The following is a 6,000-nucleotide window of genomic DNA, read 5'->3' on the forward strand; positions in this document are numbered from 1 at the left end:
CTCTGGCAGGCATGAGCAAATAAACAAAAGGGAGAACAGGTGGGACACAGTGCAGGCTGGCGAACCTTCTCTGTGCTCTGCCCACTGTCCTGAACTCTGAGGGCAAGGGGAGTTATACTCTTTTACTAAACTGGCCAAATGCAGCCTGAAGAGTTCCTGGAGTCTTAACCTATTCCTTCTCAGATTTTAGCTTCCACCAACACCAACTAAACAAACCTGATCTTTTTAAAGAGATTTTTTGTTTGTTTTTTGAGAGAGAGTCTCTCTCTTTCACCCAGGCTAGAGTGGAGTGGCACAATCTCAGCTCACTGTAACCTCTGCCTCCTGAGTTCAAGCCATTTTCCTGCCTCAGCTACCCAGTAACCGGTATTACAGGCGCGCACCACCACGCCTGGCTAATTTTTGTATTTTTAGTAGAGACGGGGTTTCACCATGTTGGCCAGGCTGGTCTCGAACTCCTGACCTCAAGTGATCTGCCTGCCTTGTCCTCCCAAAGTGCTGGGATTACAGGCAGGAGCCACCGCCCACAGCCAAGAGTTGTTTTTTTTTTTTGGTGAAATCTGATGCCACTTTAAAATCAGCAGATCCTTACCCCATTCCCTTTCACTCTCAATTCCCACTTGCTGAAAGTAATTATTTTCAACTCTTTCTGGTACTTCTGGTTATTTCTTCTGGTATTTATTCTATTTTCACATCAGATTTATGCTGCTAATGTTAATTATTTTCAGTTTGGGGGGTTAATCTATTGACTACTATGAAGATAATATGAAAATGTAGCTCTTCTATTACTTTCCACATTTTTCTGTAGTTTTTTGATATCATTATTCTGCATTTACAATACTAGAACTGTGAAACAATTATTCAAGCTGATTCAAGAAGTGTACTGTAAGTATAGTAATTCCCTCCCCAGACATTCTGTTTCTCCTGCAGTAAGTACTGCTTGGTTTTTCATTTGCTTAATTTTCTTTTCTTTTTTTTTTGAGACAGAGTTTCCCTCTTTTTGCCCAGGCTGGAGTGCAATGGCACGATCTCGGCTCACCGCAACCTCCGCCTTCCGGGTTCAAGCGATTCTCCTGCCTCAGCCTCCCGAGTAGCTGGGATTACAGGCATGTGCCACCATGCCTGGCTAATTTTGTGTGTGTTTTTTTTTTTTAGTAGAGACAGGGTTTCTCCATGTTGGTCAGGCTGGTCTTGAACTGCCGACCTCAGGTGATCCACCCACCTCGGCCTCCCAAAGTGCTGGGATTACAGGCGTGAGCTACCGTGCCCAGCCTCATTTGCTTAATTTTCTATGCATCTATCACTAATTCATTCCCCTTAATCTTTTCTTAAAGTGAAAAACAATCTGAAGATTTAATTTCCCATTCAGATAACATTTTCAGAGATTCACAGAATTCTACAGAGACAACAAACAACATGGTTTCTTTGACAAATGAGTATCTTGAAAAAAAAGGGAGGGAGGGTAACCTGTTATATAAGAGATTTAAGAGAGATAGCAACCAAATGCCATGTGGGGGCCTCGTTGGGAGCCTCAGTCAACAAATCCACTGTGGAAAAGACATTCGAAGACAATTAGGGAAATACGAACACAGATTGCGCCTTAGGACATATTAAAGTATAAGCATGTTTGTATCGGGTGAAATAATGGCCTTGTGGGTTATGTGTAAAAAATTCCGTTATGGGCCGGGCGTGGTGGCTCAAGCCTGTAATCCCAGCACTTTGGGAGGCCGAGACGGGTGGATCACGAGGTCAGGAGATCGAGACCATCCTGGCTAACACAGTGAAACCCCGTCTCTACTAAAAAAAACTACAAAAAACTAGCCGGGCGAGGTAGCAGCGCCTGTAGTCCCAGCTACCTGGGAGGCTGAGGCAGGAGAATGGCGTGAACCTGGGAGGCGGAGCTTGCAGTGAGCTGAGATCTGGCCACAGCACTCCATCCTGGGTGACAGAGTGAGACTGCGTCTCAAAAAAAAAAAAAAAAATTCCGTTATGTTATGATACCTACTACTTATGTGTGAAATAACATACTTGTGATTTACTTTTAAAATATCCAACTCCCCTGCTCCCTCCCCTCCCACAAAAAAGTGATTTTGGGAGATACATTAAAAAATTCTGGGCCGGGGGCAGTGGCTCAAGCCTGTAATCCCAGCACTTTGGGAGGCCGAGGCAGATGAATCACCTGAGGTCAGGAGTTCGAGACCAGCCTGGCCAACATGGTAAAACCCCTTCTCTACTAAAAATACAAAAATTAGCCAGACGCAGTGGTGCGTGTCTGTAATCCCAGCTACTCGGGAGGCTGAGGCACGAGAACTGCTTGAACCCGGGAGGCAGAGGTTGCAGTGAGCCAAGATCATGCCACTGCACGCCAGCCTGGGTGACAGAGCAAGATTCTGTCTCAAAAAAAAAAAAAAAGGGCCGGGCGCGGTGGCTCAAGCCTGTAATCCCAGCACTTTGGGAGGCCGAGACGGGCGGATCACGAGGTCAGGAGATCGAGACCATCCTGGCTAACATGGTGAAACCCCGTCTTTACTAAAAATACAAAAAACTAGCCGGGCGACGTGGCGGGCGCCTGTAGTCCCAGCTACTCAGGAGGCTGAGGCAGGAGAATGGCGTGAACCCGGGAGGCGGAGCTTGCAGTGAGCTGAGATCCGGCCACTGCACTCCAGCCTGGGCGGCAGAGCGAGACTCCGTCTCAAAAAAAAAAAAAAAAAAAAAAAAAAACTGGTAAAATGGTAATAATTACTTAGATTTATTTATTTAATTTTTTTTTGAGATGGAGTCTCGCTCTGTCGCCCAGGCTGGAGTGCAGTGGCGCGATCTCCACTCACTCTCCGCCTCCTGGGGTCACGCCATTGTCCTGCCTCAGCCTCCTAAGCAGCTGGGACTACAGGCGCCTGCCACCTCGCCCAGCTAATTTTTGTATTTTTAGTAGAGACGGGGTTTCACCGTGTTAGCCAGGATGGTCTTGATCTCCTGACCTCGTGATTCGCCCGTCTCAGCCTCCCAAAGTGCTGGGATTACAGGCGTGAGCCACCGTGCCCGGCCTATTATTATCTATTTATTGTTTCCAGACAGGGTCTCGCTCTGTCTTCCAGGCTGGAGTGCAGTGGTGCAATGATGGCTCACTGCAGCCTTGACCGCCTGGGCTCTAGCAGTCCTTCCACCTCAGCCTCCCCAGTAGCTGGGACCACAGGCGTGTGCCGCCATGCCTGGCTGATCTGTTTTTCATTTTCTTGTAGAGATGAGGCCTCACTATGTTGCCTAAGCTGGTCTCCAACTCCTGGGCTCAAGTGATCCTCCCGCCTCAGCCTCCCAAAGTACTTGGGATGCAGGCATGAGACATTGTGCCTAGCCTATTTTACTGTTTTAGAGACAGGGTCTCAATCTGTTGCCCAGGCTGGAGTGCACTGGTGCAGTCATGGCTCACTCTAATCTTCAACTTCTGGGCTCAAGCAACCACCCTCCTGCCTCAGGCTCCTGAGTAGCTGGGACTACAGGCATACGCCACCATGCCCAGATAACTTTATTTTTTGTAGAGACAGGGTCTTGTTATGTTGCCAGGCTGGTCTTGAACTCCTGGCCTCAATCAATCCTCCCCCCTCAGCCTCCTAAAGTGCAGGGATTACTGGCGTGAGCAGTACTTCATTCTTTTTATTGCTGAATAATATGCCATTGTATGGATATACCACATTTCATTTATCCATCTGTTAGCTGATAGACATTTGGGTTGTTTCCCCTTGTGGCTACTATGAATAATGCTCTATGAATATTCATGTATAGGTATTTGTGTAGACATGTTTTCTTTTTTGTTTTTCTTTCTTTCTTTTTTTTTTGAGACAGAGTCTTGCTCTGTTGCCCAGTCGGTAGCCCAGGCTGGAGTGCAGTGGTGCGATCTCAGCTCACTGCAACCTCTGGCTCACAGGTTCAAGCAATTCTCCTGCCTCAGGCTCCTGAGTAGCTGGGACTACAGGACGCTCAATCCACCCGCCTTGGTCTCCCAAAGTGCTGGAATTACAGGCGTGAGCCAACGCACCTGATCTGGATGTTTTCTTTTCTATTTTTGAGATGGAGTCTCGCCCTGTTGCCTAGGCTGGAGTGCAATGGCACAATCCTGGCTCACTGCAACTTCCATCTCCCGGGTTCATGCAATTCTCCTGCCTCAGCCTCCCGAGTAGCTGGGATTACAGGTGCGCACCATCACACCTGGCTAATTTTTCCATTTTAAGTCGAGACGGGGGTTTCACTATGTCAGTCAGGCTGGTCTCGAACTCCTGACCTTGCGATCTGCCCGCCTCAGCCTCCCAAAGTGCTGGAATTACAGGCATGAGCCACTGCGCCCAGCCAATATGTTTTCACTTCTCTTGGGTATATATCTATTTAGGAGGGGAACTGCTGGGTCACATGGAAAGTTTACATTTAAACGTCTGAGGACCTGTCAGACTTTTCCAAAGTAGCTGCACCATATGATCCCCTTGTGACTGATGGGGAGACTGAGGCCCAAAGAGGAAAACTGTCTTCTACAAAGCAACACAGTGAGTGCGAGAAAGCAGGAGCTAATCACGGACATGACTTCGATGCCGTGCCTTCTCCTCTGACCACACTACCATCTCTCTCACTCCAGTGTTCTCCTTACCCACTTCTGCCCCTCGATTCCATTCCTTGCCCAGCAGCAAATCCCTTCACACCAGTCCCTACAAAGGCTTCCTGCTGCCACCATCGGGATGAAGTTGTGCGTCTGAGGGATGACTTACGAACTCCTCTGCCATCTGGCCCCAGTGCTGCCTCCTCACGTTTTCTGAAGCAGCTTTAGTGAGCTATAATTCACACCCCACCCCATTCACCCATTTTAAGTGTACAATCCAAATGTTTATCAGTGTCCTTTCATATTCTACACTGCAGGGTCACGCAGGTCTTGTTTCAGTTCCAGGAAAACACCATCTTTGCTTCTGGAACTTTGTGCACACTGTTTCCTCTGTTTGGAACAGTCTGTATAATTTTTTTCTGGCAAGTTCTTCATGATCTTTCACATCTTAGTTGAGATGTTCCTGCTGGGAAGGCTTCCCTGACCATTTGGGTTGATTGGATGACCTGCAGGATGTTCCCACGGCCTCCCTAGGATCATCCCTGTCACAGCATGTACTATAGTAGTCTGAGTTTCTAAGGTCTTTGACTGTGTCTTGTTCATATGCGGTGCCTGGCAACACTCAATTCACTATTGGTTGAATGAACAAAAAGATCTGAAAATATCTAGCATGGCCCTGAGCACACTGTAGAAACCCTGCAAATGTCTGCAGAATGCAATTACCTCCAAGGACAGGGACAGCACCTCCTGTTGGGAACATTCCAGATGGTTTAGATCATTAAAGGTAAGATACTTTTTGTCTGGTACCCATGCCACTTCTGGCAACAGCATCCCAGTTTTCCTCTGGGGAATCACTCCTATTACACCTTCAGTTCTTATATTTATGAAAAGCTAAGCGATTCCTGGAATTTGCACATGACCCAAGGCAGATTAGTTAGATGCAATCCTAACTTTTGCTAGATTTTTTATTTTTTATTTTTTGAGATGGAGTCTCGCTCTGTCACCCAGGCTGGAGTGCAGTGGCATGATCTAGACTCACTGCAAGCTCTGCCTCCCAGGTTCATGCCATTCTCCTGCCTCAGCCTCCCGAGTAGCTGGGACTACAGGCACCTGCCACCACACCCGGCTAATTTTTTTGTATTTTTTAGTAGAAACAGGGTTTTACCATGTTAGCCAGGATGGTCTCGATCTCCTGACCTCGTGATCCGCCCACCTCGGCCTCCCAAAGTGCTGGGATTACAGGTGTGAGCCACCGTGCCCGGCCAACTTTTGCTAGATTTTTAAAATAGGGGTGCTTTCTTTTCACTGGGATTACTAATCTCGTGCCTCTATAAGAAAACTAACTGCCTGAGAAGCAGATTTGAGAAAGCAACTGAGTCCTGATGACATCTTGAGAGGCCCTGGATCCAGCTGTGCCT

This window comes from Trachypithecus francoisi, unplaced genomic scaffold (genome assembly GCF_009764315.1).
Source record: "Trachypithecus francoisi isolate TF-2019V2 unplaced genomic scaffold, Tfra_2.0 Lachesis_group0, whole genome shotgun sequence".
Classification (NCBI taxonomy): Eukaryota; Metazoa; Chordata; class Mammalia; order Primates; family Cercopithecidae; genus Trachypithecus; species Trachypithecus francoisi.